A 19,780-nucleotide genomic window follows, 5' to 3' on the forward strand; every position below is an offset into this window, starting at 1 on the left:
ATATCTGATTCCCCGCCTTTGTTTCCCTGCCTCTGATTCCCCACCTCTGATTCCCAATATCTCATTCCCCGCATCTGATTCCCCATCTCTGATTCCCGGACTCTGATTCCCCACCTCTGATTCCCAGCCTCTTATTCCCCGCTTCTGATTCTGATTCTCTGCCTCTGATTCCCCATCTCTGATTCCGCACATCTGATTCCCAGCCTCTGATTCCCCACCTCTGATTCCCCATATCTGATTCCCCGCCTCGATTCCCGGCCTCTGATTCCCTGCCTCTGATTCCCCGACTCTGATTCCCTGCCTCTGATTCCCCATCTCTGATTCCGCACATCTGATTCCCTGCCTCTGATTCCCCGCCTCTGATTCCCCGCCTCTGATTCCCTGCCTCTGATTCGCAACCTCTGATTCCACACCTCTGATTCCCCATATCTGATTCCCCGCCTCTGTTTCCCCGCCTCTGATTCCCCGCCTCTGTTTCCCCATAACTGATTCCCCGCCTCTGATTCCCCAACTCTGATTCCCCGCCTCTGATTCCCCAGCTCTGATTCCCCGCATCTGATTCCCCACATCTGATTCCCAGCCTCTGATTCTCCACTTCTGATTCCCTGCCTCTGATTCCCAACCTCTAATTTCCCATATCTGATTCCCCGCCTCTGTTTCCCTGCCTCTGATTCCCCGCCTCTGATTCCCAATATCTCATTCCCTGCCTCTGATTCCCCATCTCTGATTCCCGGACTCTGATTCCCCACATCTGATTCCCGGCCTCTTATTCCCCGCTTCTGATTCTGATTCTCTGCCTCTGACTCCCCATCTCTGATTCCGCACATCTGATACCCTGCCTCTGATTCCCCACCTCTTATTCCCCATATCTGATTCCCCTCCTCTGATTCCCGGCCTCTGATTCCCTGCCTCTGATTCCCCGCCTCTGATTCCCTGCCTCTGATTCCCCATCTCTGATTCCGCACATCTGATTCCCTGCCTCTGATTCCCCGCCTCTGATTCCCCGCCTCTGATTCCCTGCCTCTGATTCGCAACATCTGATTCCCCACCTCTGATTCCCCATATCTGATTCCCCACCTCTGTTTCCCCACCTCTGATTCCCCGCCTCTGTTTCCCCATATCTGATTCCCCGCCTCTGATTCCCCAACTCTGATTCCCCGCCTCTGATTCCCCGTGTTTGATTCCCTGCCTCTGATTCCCCGCCTCTGATTCCCCATCTCTGATTCAGCGCCTTTGATTCGCCACCTCTGATTCCCCATATCTGATTCACCGCATCTGTTTCCCCGCCTCTGATTCCCCGCCTCTGATTCCCCATATCACATTCCCCGCCTCTGATTCCCCATCTCTGATTCCCGGACTATGATTCCCCATCTCTGATTCCGCACATCTGATTCCCTGCCTCTGATTCCCCGCCTCTGATTCCCCGCCTCTGATTACCTGCCTCTGTTTCCCAACCACTGATTCCCCACCTCTGATTCCCCATATCTGATTCCCTGCCTCTGATTCCCAACCACTGATTCCCCACCTCTGATTCCCCATATCTGATTCCCCGCCTCTGTTTACCGCCTCTGATTCCCCGCCTCTGTTTCCCCATATCTGATACCCCGCCTCTGATTCCCCACCTCTGTTTCCCCATATCTGATTCCCCGCCTCTGATTCCCCAACTCTGATTCCCCGCCTCTGATTCCCCAGCTATGATTCCCCGTCTCTCATTCCCCGTGTTTGATTCCCAACCTCTGATTCCCCACCTCTGATTCCCCATATCTGATTCCCCACCTCTGTTTCCCCGCCTTTGATTCCCCACCTCTGTTTCCCCATATCTGATTCCCCGCCTCTGATTCCCAAACTCGGATTCCCCGCCTCTGATTCCCCGCCTCTGATTCCCCATCTCTGATTCAACGCCTTTGAGTCGCCATCTCTGATTCCCTGCCTCTGATTCCCCGCCTCTGATTCCCCACCTCTGATTCCCTGCCTCTGATTCGCAACCTCTGATTCCACACCTCTGATTCCCCATATCTGATTCCCCGCCTCTGTTTCCCCGCCTCTGATTCCCCGCCTCTGTTTCCCCATAACTGATTCCCCGCCTCTGATTCCCCAACTCTGATTCCCCGCCTCTGATTCCCCAGCTCTGATTCCCCGCATCTGATTCCCCACATCTGATTCCAAGCCTCTGATTCTCCACTTCTGATTCCCTGCCTCTGATTCCCAACCTCTAATTTCCCATATCTGATTCCCCGCCTCTGTTTCCCTGCCTCTGATTCCCCGCCTCTGATTCCCAATATCTCATTCCCTGCCTCTGATTCCCCATCTCTGATTCCCGGACTCTGATTCCCCACATCTGATTCCCGGCCTCTTATTCCCCGCTTCTGATTCTGATTCTCTGCCTCTGACTCCCCATCTCTGATTCCGCACATCTGATACCCTGCCTCTGATTCCCCACCTCTTATTTCCCATATCTGATTCCCCTCCTCTGATTCCCGGCCTCTGATTCCCTGCCTCTGATTCCCCGCCTCTGATTCCCTGCCTCTGATTCCCCATCTCTGATTCCGCACATCTGATTCCCTGCCTCTGATTCCCCGCCTCTGATTCCCCGCCTCTGATTCCCTGCCTCTGATTCGCAACATCTGATTCCCCACCTCTGATTCCCCATATCTGATTCCCCACCTCTGTTTCCCCACCTCTGATTCCCCGCCTCTGTTTCCCCATATCTGATTCCCCGCCTCTGATTCCCCAACTCTGATTCCCCGCCTCTGATTCCCCGTGTTTGATTCCCTGCCTCTGATTCCCCGCCTCTGATTCCCCATCTCTGATTCAGCGCCTTTGATTCGCCACCTCTGATTCCCCATATCTGATTCACCGCATCTGTTTCCCCGCCTCTGATTCCCCGCCTCTGATTCCCCATATCTCATTCCCCGCCTCTGATTCCCCATCTCTGATTCCCGGACTCTGATTCCCCATCTCTGATTCCGCACATCTGATTCCCTGCCTCTGATTCCCCGCCTCTGATTCCCCGCCTCTGATTACCTGCCTCTGTTTCCCAACCACTGATTCCCCACCTCTGATTCCCCATATCTGATTCCCTGCCTCTGATTCCCAACCACTGATTCCCCACCTCTGATTCCCCATATCTGATTCCCCGCCTCTGTTTACCGCCTCTGATTCCCCGCCTCTGTTTCCCCATATCTGATACCCCGCCTCTGATTCCCCGCCTCTGTTTCCCCATATCTGATTCCCCGCCTCTGATTCCCCAACTCTGATTCCCCGCCTCTGATTCCCCAGCTATGATTCCCCGTCTCTCATTCCCCGTGTTTGATTCCCAACCTCTGATTCCCCACCTCTGATTCCCCATATCTGATTCCCCACCTCTGTTTCCCCGCCTCTGATTCCCCACATCTGTTTCCCCATATCTGATTCCCCGCCTCTGATTCCCCAACTCGGATTCCTTGCCTCTGATTCCCCGCCTCTGATTCCCCATCTCTGATTCAACGCCTTTGAGTCGCCATCTCTGATTCCCCATATCTGATTCTCCGCCTCTGTTTCCCTGCCTCTGATTCCCCACCTCTGATTCCCAATATCTCATTCCCCGCCTCTGATTCCCCATCTCTGATTCCCGGACTCTGATTCCCCACCTCTGATTCCCGGCCTCTTATTCCCCGCTTCTGATTCTGATTCTCTGCCTCTGATTCCCCATCTCTGATTCCGCACATCTGATTCCCTGCCTCTGATTCCCCACCTCTGATTCCCCATATCTGATTCCCCGCCTCTGATTCCCGGCCTCTGATTCCCTGCCTCTGATTCCCCGCCTCTGATTCCCTGCCTCTGATTCCCCATCTCTGATTCCGCACATCTGATACCCTGCCACTCATTCCCCGCCTCTGATTCCCCGCCTCTGATTCCCTGCCTCTGATTCGCAACCTCTGATTCCCCACCTCTGATTCCCCATATCTGATTCCCCGCCTCTGTTTCCCCGCCTCTGATTCCCCGCCTCTGTTTCCCCAATATCTGAGTCCCCGCCTCTGATACCCCAACTCTGATTCTCCGCCTCTGATTCCCCGTGTTTGATTCCCTACCTCTGATTCCCCGCCTCTGATTCCCCATCTCTGATTCAGCGCCTTTGATTCGCCACCTCTGATTCCCCATATCTGATTCCCAGCATCTGTTTCCCCGCCTCTGATTCACCGCCTCTGATTCCCCATATCTCATTCCCCGCCTCTGATTCCCCGCCTCTGATTCCCTTCCTCTGATTCGCAACCTCTGATTCCCCACCTCTGATTCCCCATATCTGATTCCCCGCCTCTGTTTCCCCGCCTCTGATTCCCCGCCTCTGTTTCCCCATATCTGATTCCCCGCCTCTGATTCCCCAACTCTGATTCCCCGCCTCTGATTCCCCGTGTTTGATTCCCTGCCTCTGATTCCCCGCCTCTGATTCCCCATCTCTGATTCAGTGCCTTTGATTCGCCACCTCTGATTCCCCATATCTCATTCCCCGCCTCTGATTCCCCATCTCTGATTCCCGGACTCTGATTCCCCATCTCTGATTCCGCATATCTGATTCCCTGCCTCTGATTCACCGCCTCTGATTCCCCGCCTCTGATTACCTGCCTCTGATTCCCAACCACTGATTCCCCACCTCTGATTCCCCATATCTGATTCCCTGCCTCTGATTCCCAACCACTGATTCCCCACCTCTGATTCCCCATATCTGATTCCCCGCCTGTGTTTCCCGCCTCGTATTCCCCGCCTCTGTTTCCCCGTATCTGATTCCCCACCTCTGATTCCCCATATCTGATTCCCCGCCTCTGTTTCCCCGCCTCTGATTCCCCGCCTCTGTTTCCCCATATATGATTCCCCGCCTCTGTTCCCCGCCTCTGTTTCCCCATATCTGATTCCCCGCCTCTGATTCCCCAACTCTGATTCCCCGCCTCTGATTCCCCACCTATGATTCCCCGACTCTCATTCCCCGTGTTTGATTCCCAACCTCTGATTCCCCACCTCTGATTCCCCATATCTGATTCCCCACCTCTGTTTCCCCGCCTCTGATTCCCCACCTCTGTTTCCCCATATCTGATTCCCCGCCTCTGATTCCCCAACTCTGATTCCCCGCCTCTGATTCCCCGCCTCTGATTCCCCATCTCTGATTCAACGCCTTTGATTCGCCATCTCTTATTCCCCATATCTGATTCTCTGCCTCTGTTTCCCTGCCTCTGATTCCCCGCCTCTGATTCCTAATATCTCATTCCCCGCCTCTGATACCCCATCTCTGATTCCCGGACTCTGATTCCCCACCTCTGATTCCGCACATCTGATTCCCTGCCTCTGATTCCCCACCTGTGATTCCCCATATATGTTTCCCCGCCTCTGATTCCCGACCTCTGATTCCCTGCCTCTGATTCCCCGCCTCTGATTCCCTGCCTCTGATTCCCCATTTCTCATCCCGCACATCTGATTCCCTGCCACTCATTCCCCGCCTCTGATTCCCCGCCTCTGATTCCCTGCCTCTGATTCTCAACCTCTGATTCCCCACTTCTGATTCCACATATCTGATTCCCCGCCACTGTTTCCCCGCCTCTGATTCCCCGCCTCTGTTTCCCCAATATCTGAGTCCCCGCCTCTGATTCCCCAACTCTGATTCCCCACCTCTGATTCCCCGTGTTTGATTCCCTGCCTCTGATTCCCCGCCTCTGATTCCCCATCTCTGATTCAGCGCCTTTGATTCGCCACCTCTGATTCCCCATATCTGATTCCCAGCATCTGTTTCCCCGCCTCTGATTCCCCGCCTCTGATTCCCCATATCTCATTCCCCGCCTCTGATTCCCCATCTCTGATTCCCTGACTCTGATTCCCCATCTCTGATTCCGCACATCTTATTCCCTGCCTCTGATTCCCCGCCTCTGATTCCCCATATCTCATTCCCCGCCTCTGATTCCCAATCTCTGATTCCCGGACTTTGATTCCCCATCTCTGATTCCGCACATCTGAATCCCAACCACTGATTCCCCACCTCTGATTCCCCATATCTGATTCCCTGCCTCTGATTCCAAACCACTGATTCCCCACCTCCGATTTCCCATATCTGATTTCCCGCCTCTGTTTCCCCGCCTCTGATTCCCCACCTCTGTTTCCCCATATCTGATTCCCCACCTCTGATTCCCCATATCAGATTCCCCGCCTCTGTTTCCCCGCCTCTGATTTCCTGCCTCTGTTTCCCCATATCTGATTCACCGCCTCTGATTCCCCAACTCTGATTCCCCGCCTCTGATTCCCCAGCTATGATTCCCCGTCTCTCATTCCCCGTGTTTGATTCCCTGCCTCTGATTCCCCGCCTCTGATTCCCCATCTCTGATTCACCGCCTTTGATTCGCCACCTCTGATTCCCCATATCTGATTCCCCGCCTCTGTTTCCCCGCCTCTGATTCCCCGCCTCTAATTCCCCATATCTCATTCCCCGCCTCTGATTCCCGGACTCTGATTACCCACCTCTGATTCCCGGCCTCTTATTCCCAGCCTCTGATTCCCCGCTTCTGATTCTGATTCCCTGCCTCTGATTCCCCATCTCTGATTCCGCACATCTGATTCCCTGCCTCTGATTCCCCACCTCTGATTCCCCATATCTGATTCCCCGCCTCTGTTTCCCCGCCTCTAATTCCCCACCTCTGTTTCCCCATATCTAATTCCCCGCCTCTGATTCCCCAACTCTGATTCCCCGCGTCTTATTCCCCGCATCTGATTCCATGCCTCTGAATCCCAACCTCTGAGTCCCTGCCTCTGATTCCCAACCTCTGATTCCCCTCCTCTGATTCCCCATATCTGATTCCCCGCCTCTGTTTCGCTGCATCTGATTCCTCGCCTCTGTTTCCCCATATCTGATTCCCCGCCTCTGATTCCCCAGCTCTGATTCCCCACCTCTGATTCCCCGTGTCTGATTCCCAGCCTCTCATTCCCCATGTCTGATTTCCTGCCTCTGATTCCCCGCATCAGATTCACCATCTCTGATTCAGCGCCTCTGATTCCCCACCTCTGATTCCCCATATCTGATTCCCCACCTATGTTTCCCCGCCTCTGATTCCCCGCCTCTAATTCCCCATCTCTGATTCCCGGACTCTGATTCCCCACCTCTGATTCCCCATCTCTGATTCCGCACATCCGATTCCCTGCCTCTGATTCTGCGCCTCTGATTCCCCGCCTCTGATTCCCTGCCTGTGATTCCCCATCTCTGATACCGCACATCTGATTCCGTGCCTCTTATTCCCCACCTCTGATTCCCGGCCTCTGATTTCCGGCCTCTGATTCCCGGCCTCTCATTCCCGGCCTCTCATTCCCGGCCTCTGATTCCCGGCCTCTGATTCCCCGCCTCTGATTCCCCGCCTCTGATTCCCTGCCTCTGATTCCCCGCCTCTGATTCCCCGCCTCTGATTCCCTGCCTCTGACTCCCAACCTCTGATTCCCCACCTCTGATTCCCCATATCTGATTCCCCGCCACTGTTTCCCCGCCTCTGATTCCCCGCCTCTGTTTCCCCATATCTGATTCCACGCCTCTGATTCCCCAACTCTGATTCCCCGCCTCTGATTCCCCAGCTCTGATTCCCCGCCTCTGATTCCCCGTGTTTGTTTCCCTGCCTCTTATTCCCCGCCTCTGATTCCCCATCTCTGATTCACAACCTTTGATTCGCCACCTCTGATTCCCCATATCTGATTCCCCGCCTCTGTTTCCCCGCCTCTGATTCCCCACCTCTGATTCCCCATATCTTATTCCCCGCCTCTGATTCCCCACCTCTGATTACCGGCCTCTTATTCCCGGCATCTGATTCCCGGCCTCTGATTCCCGGCCTCTGATTCCCCGCTTCTATTTCTGATTCCATGCCTCTGATACCCCATCTCTGATTCCGCACATCTGATTCCCTGCCTCTGATTCCCCACCTCTGATTCCCCATATCTGATTCCCCGCCTCTGTTTCCCCGCCTCTGATGCCCTGCCTGTTTCCCCATATATGATTCCCCGCCTCTGATACCCAACTCAGATTCCCCGCCTCTGATTCCCCAGCTCTGATACCCCGCCTCTGCTTCCCTGCCACTTATTCCCCACCTCTGATTCCCCATATCTGATTCCCCGCCCCTGTTTCCCCGCCTCTGATTCCCCTCCTCTGTTTCCCCATATCTAATTCCCTGCCTCTGATTCCCCAACTCTGATTCCCCGCCTCTGATTCCCCAGCTCTGATTCCCCGCCTCTGATTCCCCGCATCTGATTCCCAGCCTCTGATTCTCCACTCATGATTCCCTGCCTCTGATTCCCAACCTCTAATTCCCCATATCTGATTCCCCGCCTCTGTTTCCCTGCCTCTGATTCCCCGCCTCTGATTCCCAATATCTCATTCCCCGCCTCTGATTCCCCATCTCTGATTCCCGGACTCTGATTCCCCAAATCTGATTCCCGGCCTCTTATTCCCCGCTTCTGATTCTGATTCTCTGCCTCTGACTCCCCATCTCTGATTCCGCACATCTGATACCCTGCCTCTGATTCCCCACCTCTGATTCCCCATATCTGATTCCCCTCCTCTGATTCCCGGCCTCTGATTCCCTGCCTCTGATTCCCCGCCTCTGATTCCATGCCTCTGATTCCCCATCTCTGATTCCGCACATCTGATTCCCTGCCTCTGATTCCCCGCCTCTGATTCCCCGCCTCTGATTCCCTGCCTCTGATTCGCAACATCTGATTCCCCACCTCAGATTCCCCATATCTGATTCCCCACCTCTGTTTCCCCGCCTCTGATTCCCCGCCTCTGTTTCCCCATATCTGATTCCCCGCCTCTGATTCCCCAACTCTGATTCCCCGCCTCTGATTCCCCGTGTTTGATTCCCTGCCTCTGATTCCCCGCCTCTGATTCCCCATCTCTGATTCAGCGCCTTTGATTCGCCACCTCTGATTCCCCATATCTGATTCACCGCATCTGTTTCCCCGCCTCTGATTCCCCGCCTCTGATTCCCCATATCTCATTCCCCGCCTCTGATTCCCCATCTCTGATTCCCGGACTCTGATTCCCCATCTCTGATTCCGCACATCTGATTCCCTGCCTCTGATTCCCCGCCTCTGATTACCTGCCTCTGTTTCCCAACCACTGATTCCCCACCTCTGATTCCCCATATCTGATTCCCTGCCTCTGATTCCCAACCACTGATTCCCCACCTCTGATTCCCCATATCTGATTCCCCGCCTCTGTTTTCCGCCTCTGATTCCCCGCCTCTGTTTCCCCATATCTGATACCACGCCTCTGATTCCCCGCCTCTGTTTCCCCATATCTGATTCCCCGCCTCTGATTCCCCAACTCTGATTCCCCGCCTCTGATTCCCCAGCTATGATTCCCCGTCTCTCATTCCCCGTGTTTGATTCCCAACCTCTGATTCCCCACCTCTGATTCCCCATATCTGATTCCCCACCTCTGTTTCCCCGCCTCTGATTCCCCACCTCTGTTTCCCCATATCTGATTCCCCGCCTCTGATTCCCCAACTCGGATTCCCCGCCTCTGATTCCCCGCCTCTGATTCCCCGCCTCTAATTCCCCATATCTCATTTCCCGCCTCTGATTCCCGGACTCTGATTACCCACCTCTGATTCCCGGCCTCTTATTCCAGGCCTCTGATTCCCCGCTTCTGATTCTGATTCCCTGCCTCTGATTCCCCATCTCTGATTCCGCACATCTGATTCCCTGCCTCTGATTCCCCACCTCTGATTCCCCATATCTGATTCCCCGCCTCTGTTTCCCCGCCTCTAATTCCCCGCCTATGTTTCCCCATATCTAATTCCCCGCCTCTGATTCCCCAACTCTGATTCCCCGCGTCTTATTCCCCGCATCTGATTCCATGCCTCTGAATCCCAACCTCTGAGTCCCTGCCTCTGATTCCCAACCTCTGATTCCCCTCCTCTGATTCCCCATATCTGATTCCCCGCCTCTGTTTCCCTGCATCTGATTCCTCGCCTCTGTTTCCCCATATCTGATTCCCCGCCTCTGATTCCCCAGCTCTGATTCCCCACCTCTGATTCCCCGTGTCTGATTCCCAGCCTCTCATTCCCCATGTCTGATTTCCTGCCTCTGATTCCCCGCCTCTGATTCACCATCTCTGATTCAGCGCCTCTGATTCCCCACCTCTGATTCCCCATATCTGATTCCCCACCTATGTTTCCCCGCCTCTGATTCCCCGCCTCTAATTCCCCATCTCTGATTCCCGGACTCTGATTCCCCACCTCTGATTCCCCATCTCTGATTCCGCACATCCGATTCCCTTCCTCTGATTCTGCGCCTCTGATTCCCCGCCTCTGATTCCCTGCCTGTGATTCCCCATCTCTGATACCGCACATCTGATTCCGTGCCTCTTATTCCCCACCTCTGATTCCCGGCCTCTGATTTCCGGCCTCTGATTCCCGGCCTCTCATTCCCGGCCTCTCATTCCCGGCCTCTGATTCCCGGCCTCTGATTCCCCGCCTCTGATTCCCCGCCTCTGATTCCCTGCCTCTGATTCCCCTTCTCTGATTCTGCACATCTGATTCCCTGCCTCTGATTCCCCGCCTCTGATTCCCCGCCTCTGATTCCCTGCCTCTGACTCCCAACCTCTGATTCCCCACCTCTGATTCCTCATATCTGATTCCTCGCCACTGTTTCCCCACCTCTGATTCCCCGCATCTGTTTCCCCATATCTGATTCCACGCCTCTGATTCCCCAACTCTGATTCCCCACCTCCGATTCCCCAGCTCTGATTCCCCGCCTCTGATTCCCCGTGTTTGTTTCCCTGCCTCTGATTCCCCGCCTCTGATTCCCCATCTCTGATTCACAACCTTTGATTCGCCACCTCTGATTCCCCATATCTGATTCCCCACCTCTGATTCCCCATATCTTATTCCACGCCTCTGATTCCCCACCTCTGATTCCCGGCCTCTTATTCCCGGCATCTGATTCCCGGCCTCTGATTCCCGGCCTCTGATTCCCCGCTTCTATTTCTGATTCCATGCCTCTGATACCCCATCTCTGATTCCGCACATCTGATTCCCTGCCTCTGATTCCCCACCTCTGATTCCCCATATCTGATTCCCCGCCTCTGTTTCCCCGCCTCTGATGCCCCGCCTGTTTCCCCATATATGATTCCCCGCCTCTGATACCCAACTCAGATTCCCCGCCTCTGATTCCCCAGCTCTGATACCCTGCCTCTGCTTCCCTGCCACTTATTCCCCACCTCTGATTCCCCATATGTGATTCCCTGCCCCTGTTTCCCCGCCTCTGATTCCCCTCCTCTGTTTCCCCATATCTAATTCCCTGCCTCTGATTCCCCAACTCTGATTCCCCGCCTCTGATTCCCCAGCTCTGATTCCCCGCCTCTGATTCCCCGCATCTGATTCCCAGCCTCTGATTCTCCACTTCTGATTCCCTGCCTCTGATTCCCAACCTCTAATTCCCCATATCTGATTCCCCGCCTCTGTTTCCCTGCCTCTGATTCCCCGCCTCTGATTCCCAATATCTCATTCCCCGCCTCTGATTCCCCATCTCTGATTCCCGGACTCTGATTCCCCAAATCTGATTCCCGGCCTCTTATTCCCCGCTTCTGATTCTGATTCTCTGCCACTGACTCCCCATCTCTGATTCCGCACATCTGATACCCTGCCTCTGATTCCCCACCTCTGATTCCCCATATCTGATTCCCCTCCTCTGATTCCCGGCCTCTGATTCCCTGCCTCTGATTCCCCGCCTCTGATTCCCTGCCTCTGATTCCCCATCTCTGATTCCGCACATCTGATTCCCTGCCTCTGATTCCCCGCCTCTGATTCCCCGCCTCTGATTCCCTGCCTCTGATTCGCAACATCTGATTCCCCACCTCAGATTCCCCATATCTGATTCCCCACCTCTATTTCCCCGCCTCTGATTCCCCGCCTCTGTTTCCCCATATCTGATTCCCCGCCTCTGATTCCCCAACTCTGATTCCCCACCTCTGATTCCCCGTGTTTGATTCCCTGCCTCTGATTCCCCGCCTCTGATTCCCCATCTCTGATTCAGCGCCTTTGATTCGCCACCTCTGATTCCCCATATCTGATTCACCGCATCTGTTTCCCCGCCTCTGATTCCCCGCCTCTGATTCCCCATATCTCATTCCCCGCCTCTGATTCCCCATCTCTGATTCCCGGACTCTGATTCCCCATCTCTGATTCCGCACATCTGATTCCCTGCCTCTGATTCCCCGCCTCTGATTCCCCGCCTCTGATTACCTGCCTCTGATTCCCAACCACTGATTCCCCACCTCTGATTCCCCATATCTGATTCCCTGCCTCTGATTCCCAACCACTGATTCCCCACCTCTGATTCCCCATATCTGCTTCCCCGCCTCTGTTTTCCGCCTCTGATACCCCACCTCTGTTTCCCCATATCTGATACCCCGCCTCTGATTCCCCGCCTCTCTTTCCCCATATCTGATTCCCCGCCTCTGATTCCTCAACTCTGATTCCCCGCCTCTGATTCCCCAGCTATGATTCCCCGTCTCTCATTCCCCGTGTTTGATTCCCAACCTCTGATTCCCCACCTCTGATTCCCCATATCTGATTCCCCACCTCTGTTTCCCCGCCTCTGATTCCCCACCTCTGTTTCCCCATATCTGATTCCCCGCCTCTGATTCCCCAACTCTGATTCCCCGCCTCTGATTCCCCGCCTCTGATTCCCCATCTCTGATTCCCCGACTCTGATTCCCCATCTCTGATTCCCATATCTGATTCCCCGCCTCTGATTCCCGGCCTCTGATTCCCTGCCTCTGATTCCCCGCCTCTGATTCCCTGCCTCTGGTTCCCCATCTCTGATTCCGCACATCTGATTCCCTGCCACTCATTCCCCGCCTCTGATTCCCCGCCTCTGATTCCCTGCCTCTGATTCGCAACCTCTGATTCCCCACCTCTGATTCCCCATATCTGATTCCCCGCCTCTGTTTCCCCGCCTCTGATTCCCCGCCTCTGTTTCCCCAATATCTGTGTCCCCGCCTCTGATTCCCCAACTCTGATTCCCCGCCTCTGATTCCCCGTGTTTGATTCCCTGCCTCTGATTCCCCGCCTCTGATTCCCCATCTCTGATTCAGCGCCTTTGATTCGCCACCTCTGATTCCCCATATCTGATTCCCAGCATCTGTTTCCCCGCCTCTGATTCCCCGCCTCTGATTCCCCATATCTCATTCCCCGCCTCTGATTCCCCATCTCTGATTCCCGGACTCTGATTCCCCATCTCTGATTCTGCACATCTGATTACCTGCCTCTGATTCCCCGCCTCTGATTCCCCGCCTCTGATTCCCCATATCTCATTCCCCGCCTCTGATTCCCCATCTCTGATTCCCGGACTCTGATTCCCCATCTCTGATTCCGCACATCTGATTCCCAACCACTGATTCCCCACCTCTGATTCCCCATATCTGATTCCCTGCCTCTGATTCCCAACCACTGATTCCCCACCTCTGATTCCCCATATCTGATTCCCCGCCTCTGTTTCCCCGCCTCTGATTCCCCGCCTCTGTTTCCCCATATCTGATTCCCCACCTCTGATTCCCCATATCTGAATCCCCGCCTCTGTTTCCCCGCCTCTGATTTCCCGCCTCTGTTTCCCCATATCTGATTCACCGCCTCTGATTCCCCAACTCTGATTCCCCGCCTCTGATTCCCCAGCTATGATTCCCCATCTCTCATTCCCCGTGTTTGATTCCCTGCCTCTGATTCCCCGCCTCTGATTCCCCATCTCTGATTCACGTCCTTTGATTCGCCACCTCTGATTCCCCATATCTGATTCCCCGCCTCTGTTTCCCCGCCTCTGATTCCCCGCCTCTAATTCCCCATATCTCATTCCCCATCTCTGATTCTGCACATCTGATTCCCTGCCTCTGATTCCCCACCTCTGATTCCCCATATCTGATTCCCCGCCTCTGTTTCCCCGCCTCTAATTCCCCGCCTCTGTTTCCCCATATCTAATTCCCCGCCTCTGATTCCCCAACTCTGATTCCCTTCCTCTGATTCCTCGCCTCTGAATCCCCGCCTCTTATTCCCCACATCTGATTCCCTGCATCTGAATCCCAACCTCTGAGTCCCTGCCTCTGATTCCCAACCTCTGATTCCCCTCCTCTGATTCCCCATATATGATTCCCCGCCTCTGTTTCCCTGCCTCTGATTCCCCGCCTCTGTTTCCCCATATCTGATTCCCCGCCTCTGATTCCCCAACTCTGATTCCCCACCTCTGATTCCCCAGCTCTGATTCCCCACCTCTGATTCACCGTGTCTGATTCCCAGCCTCTCATTCCCCATGTCTGATTTCCTGCCTCTGATTCCCCGCCTCTGATTCACCATCTCTGATTCAGCGCCTCTGATTCCCCACCTCTGATTCCCAATATCTGATTCCCCACCTATGTTTCCCCGCCTCTGATTCCCCGCCTCTAATTCCCCATCTCTGATTCCCGGACTCTGATTCCCCACCTCTGATTCCCCATCTCTGATTCCGCACATCCGATTCCCTGCCTCTGATTCCGCGCCTCTGAATCCCCGCCTCTGATTCCCTGCCTGTGATTCCCCAGCTCTGATACCGCACATCTGATTCCGTGCCTCTTATTCCCCACCTCTGATTCCCGGCCTCTGATTTCCGGCCTCTGATTCCCCGCCTCTGATTCCCCGCCTCTGATTCCCTGCCTCTGATTCCCCTTCTCTGATTCTGCACATCTGATTCCCTGCCTCTGATTCCCCGCCTCTGATTCCCCGCCTCTGATTCCCTGCCTCTGACTCCCAACCTCTGATTCCCCACCTCTGATTCCCCATATCTGATTCCCCGCCTCTGTTTCCCCGCCTCTGATTCCCCGCCTCTGTTTCCCCATATCTGATTCCACGCCTCTGATTCCCCAACTCTGATACCCCGCCTCTGATTCCCCAGCTCTGATTCCCCGCCTCTGATTCCCCGTGTTTGTTTCCCTGCCTCTGATTCCCCGCCTCTGATTCCCCATCTCTGATTCACAACCTTTGATTCGCCACCTCTGATTCCCCATATCTGATTCCCCGCCTCTGTTTCCCCGCCTCTGATTCCCCGCCTCTGATTCCCCATATCTCATTCCCCGCCTCTGATTCCCCATTTCTGATTCCCGGACTCAGATTCCCCACCTCTGATTCCCGGCCTCTTATTCCCGGCATCTGATTCCCGGCCTCTGATTCCCGGCCTCTGATTCTCCGCTTCTGATTCTGATTCCATGCCTCTGATTCCCCACCTCTGATTCCCCATATCTGATTCCCCGCCTCTGTTTCCCCGCCTCTGATGCCCCGCCTGTTACCCCATCTCTGATTCCGCACATCTGATTCCCTGCCTCTGATTCCCCACCTCTGATTCCCCATATCTGATTCCCCGCCTCTGATAACCCAACTCAGATTCCCCGCCTTTGATTCCCCAGCTCTGATACCCCGCCTCTGCTTCCCTGCCACTTATTCCCCACCTCTGATTCCCCATATCTAATTCCCTGCCTCTGATTCCCCAAATCTGATTCCCCGCCTCTGATTCCCCAGCTCTGATTCCCCGCCTCTGATTCCCCGCATCTGATTCCCAGTCTCTGATTCCCCACTTCTGATTCCCTGCCTCTGATTCCCAACCTCTGATTCCCCATATCTGATTCCCCGCCTCTCTTTCCCTGCCTCTGATTCCCCGCCTCTGATTCCCAATATCTCATTCCCCGCCTGTGATTCCCCATCTCTGATTCCCGGACTCTGATTCCCCACCTCTGATTCCCGGCCTCTTATTCCCCGTTTCTGATTCTGATTCTCTGCCTCTGACTCCCCATCTCTGATTCCGCACATCTGATAACCTGCCTCTGATTCCCCACCTCTGATTCCCCATATCTGATTCCCCGCCTCTGATTCCTGGCCTCTGATTCCCTGCCTCTGATTCCCCGCTTCTGATTCCCTGCCTCTGATTCCCCATCTCTGATTCCGCACATCTGATTCCCTGCATCTGATTCCCCGCCTCTGATTCCCCGCCTCTGATTCATTGCCTCTGATTCGTAACATCTGATTCCCCACCTCTGATTCCCCATATCTGATTCCCCGCCTCTGTTTCCCCGCCTCTGATTCCCCACCTCTGATTCCCCAACTCTGATTCCCCGCCTCTGATTCCCCATCTCTGATTCAGCGCCTTTGATTCGCCACCTCTGATTCCCCATATCTCATTCCCCGCCTCTGATTCCCCATCTCTGATTCCCGGACTCTGATTCCCCATCTCTGATTCCGCACATCTGATTCCCTGCCTCTGATTCCCCGCCTCTGATTCCCCGCCTCTGATTACCTGCCTCTGATTCCCAACCACTGATTCCCCACCTCTGATTCCCCATATCTGATTCACTGCCTCTGATTCCCAACCACTGATTCCCCGCCTCTGTTTTCCGCCTCTGATTCCCCGCCTCTGTTTCCCCATATCTGATTCCCCACCTCTGATTCCCCATATCTGATTCCCCGCCTCTGATTCCCGGCCTCTGATTCCCCGCCTCTGATTCCCCGCCTCTGATTCCCTGCCTCTGATTCCCCTTCTCTGATTCTGCACATCTGATTCCCTGCCTCTGATTCCCCGCCTCTGATTCCCCGCCTCTGATTCCCTGCCTCTGACTCCCAACCTCTGATTCCCCACCTCTGATTCCCCATATCTGATTCCCCGCCACTGTTTCCCCGCCTCTGATTCCCCTCCTCTGTTTCCCCATATCTGATTCCACGCCTCTGATTCCCCAACTCTGATTCCCCGCCTCTGATTCCCCAGCTCTGATTCCCCGCCTCTGATTCCCCATGTTTGTTTCCCTGCCTCTGATTCCCCGCCTCTGATTCCCCATCTCAGATTCACAACCTTTGATTCGCCACCTCTGATTCCCCATATCTGATTCCCCGCCTCTGTTTCCCCGCCTCTGATTCCCCACCTCTGATTCCCCATATCTTATTCCCCGCCTCTGATTCCCCACCTCTGATTCCCGGCCTCTTATTCCCGGCATCTGATTCCCGGCCTCTTATTCCCAGCCTCTGATTCCCCGCTTCTGATTCTGATTCCCTGCCTCTGATTCCCCATCTCTGATTCCGCACATCTGATTCCCTGCCTCTGATTCCCCACCTCTGATTCCCCATATCTGATTCCCCGCCTCTGTTTCCCCGCCTCTAATTCCCCACCTCTGTTTCCCCATATCTAATTCCCCGCCTCTGATTCCCCAACTCTGATTCCCCGCGTCTTATTCCCCGCATCTGATTCCATGCCTCTGAATCCCAACCTCTGAGTCCCTGCCTCTGATTCCCAACCTCTGATTCCCCTCCTCTGATTCCCCATATCTGATTCCCCGCCTCTGTTTCGCTGCATCTGATTCCTCGCCTCTGTTTCCCCATATCTGATTCCCCGCCTCTGATTCCCCAGCTCTGATTCCCCACCTCTGATTCCCCGTGTCTGATTCCCAGCCTCTCATTCCCCATGTCTGATTTCCTGCCTCTGATTCCCCGCATCAGATTCACCATCTCTGATTCAGCGCCTCTGATTCCCCACCTCTGATTCCCCATATCTGATTCCCCACCTATGTTTCCCCGCCTCTGATTCCCCGCCTCTAATTCCCCATCTCTGATTCCCGGACTCTGATTCCCCACCTCTGATTCCCCATCTCTGATTCCGCACATCCGATTCCCTGCCTCTGATTCTGCGCCTCTGATTCCCCGCCTCTGATTCCCTGCCTGTGATTCCCCATCTCTGATACCGCACATCTGATTCCGTGCCTCTTATTCCCCACCTCTGATTCCCGGCCTCTGATTTCCGGCCTCTGATTCCCGGCCTCTCATTCCCGGCCTCTCATTCCCGGCCTCTGATTCCCGGCCTCTGATTCCCCGCCTCTGATTCCCCGCCTCTGATTCCCTGCCTCTGATTCCCCGCCTCTGATTCCCCGCCTCTGATTCCCTGCCTCTGACTCCCAACCTCTGATTCCCCACCTCTGATTCCCCATATCTGATTCCCCGCCACTGTTTCCCCGCCTCTGATTCCCCGCCTCTGTTTCCCCATATCTGATTCCACGCCTCTGATTCCCCAACTCTGATTCCCCGCCTCTGATTCCCCAGCTCTGATTCCCCGCCTCTGATTCCCCGTGTTTGTTTCCCTGCCTCTGATTCCCCGCCTCTGATTCCCCATCTCTGATTCACAACCTTTGATTCGCCACCTCTGATTCCCCATATCTGATTCCCCGCCTCTGTTTCCCCGCCTCTGATTCCCCACCTCTGATTCCCCATATCTTATTCCCCGCCTCTGATTCCCCACCTCTGATTACCGGCCTCTTATTCCCGGCATCTGATTCCCGGCCTCTGATTCCCGGCCTCTGATTCCCCGCTTCTATTTCTGATTCCATGCCTCTGATACCCCATCTCTGATTCCGCACATCTGATTCCCTGCCTCTGATTCCCCACCTCTGATTCCCCATATCTGATTCCCCGCCTCTGTTTCCCCGCCTCTGATGCCCTGCCTGTTTCCCCATATATGATTCCCCGCCTCTGATACCCAACTCAGATTCCCCGCCTCTGATTCCCCAGCTCTGATACCCCGCCTCTGCTTCCCTGCCACTTATTCCCCACCTCTGATTCCCCATATCTGATTCCCCGCCCCTGTTTCCCCGCCTCTGATTCCCCTCCTCTGTTTCCCCATATCTAATTCCCTGCCTCTGATTCCCCAACTCTGATTCCCCGCCTCTGATTCCCCAGCTCTGATTCCCCGCCTCTGATTCCCCGCATCTGATTCCCAGCCTCTGATTCTCCACTCATGATTCCCTGCCTCTGATTCCCAACCTCTAATTCCCCATATCTGATTCCCCGCCTCTGTTTCCCTGCCTCTGATTCCCCGCCTCTGATTCCCAATATCTCATTCCCTGCCTCTGATTCCCCATCTCTGATTCCCGGACTCTGATTCCCCAAATCTGATTCCCGGCCTCTTATTCCCCGCTTCTGATTCTGATTCTCTGCCTCTGACTCCCCATCTCTGATTCCGCACATCTGATACCCTGCCTCTGATTCCCCACCTCTGATTCCCCATATCTGATTCCCCTCCTCTGATTCCCGGCCTCTGATTCCCTGCCTCTGATTCCCCGCCTCTGATTCCATGCCTCTGATTCCCCATCTCTGATTCCGCACATCTGATTCCCTGCCTCTGATTCCCCGCCTCTGATTCCCCGCCTCTGATTCCCTGCCTCTGATTCGCAACATCTGATTCCCCACCTCAGATTCCCCATATCTGATTCCCCACCTCTGTTTCCCCGCCTCTGATTCCCCGCCTCTGTTTCCCCATATCTGATTCCCCGCCTCTGATTCCCCAACTCTGATTCCCCGCCTCTGATTCCCCGTGTTTGATTCCCTGCCTCTGATTCCCCGCCTCTGATTCCCCATCTCTGATTCAGCGCCTTTGATTCGCCACCTCTGATACCCCATATCTGATTCACCGCATCTGTTTCCCCGCCTCTGATTCCCCGCCTCTGATTCCCCATATCTCATTCCCCGCCTCTGATTCCCCATCTCTGATTCCCGGACTCTGATTCCCCATCTCTGATTCCGCACATCTGATTCCCTGCCTCTGATTCCCCGCCTCTGATTACCTGCCTCTGTTTCCCAACCACTGATTCCCCACCTCTGATTCCCCATATCTGATTCCCTGCCTCTGATTCCCAACCACTGATTCCCCACCTCTGATTCCCCATATCTGATTCCCCGCCTCTGTTTTCCGCCTCTGATTCCCCGCCTCTGTTTCCCCATATCTGATA

Source organism: Narcine bancroftii, chromosome 1 (genome assembly GCF_036971445.1).
Source record: "Narcine bancroftii isolate sNarBan1 chromosome 1, sNarBan1.hap1, whole genome shotgun sequence".
Lineage (NCBI taxonomy): Eukaryota > Metazoa > Chordata > Chondrichthyes > Torpediniformes > Narcinidae > Narcine > Narcine bancroftii.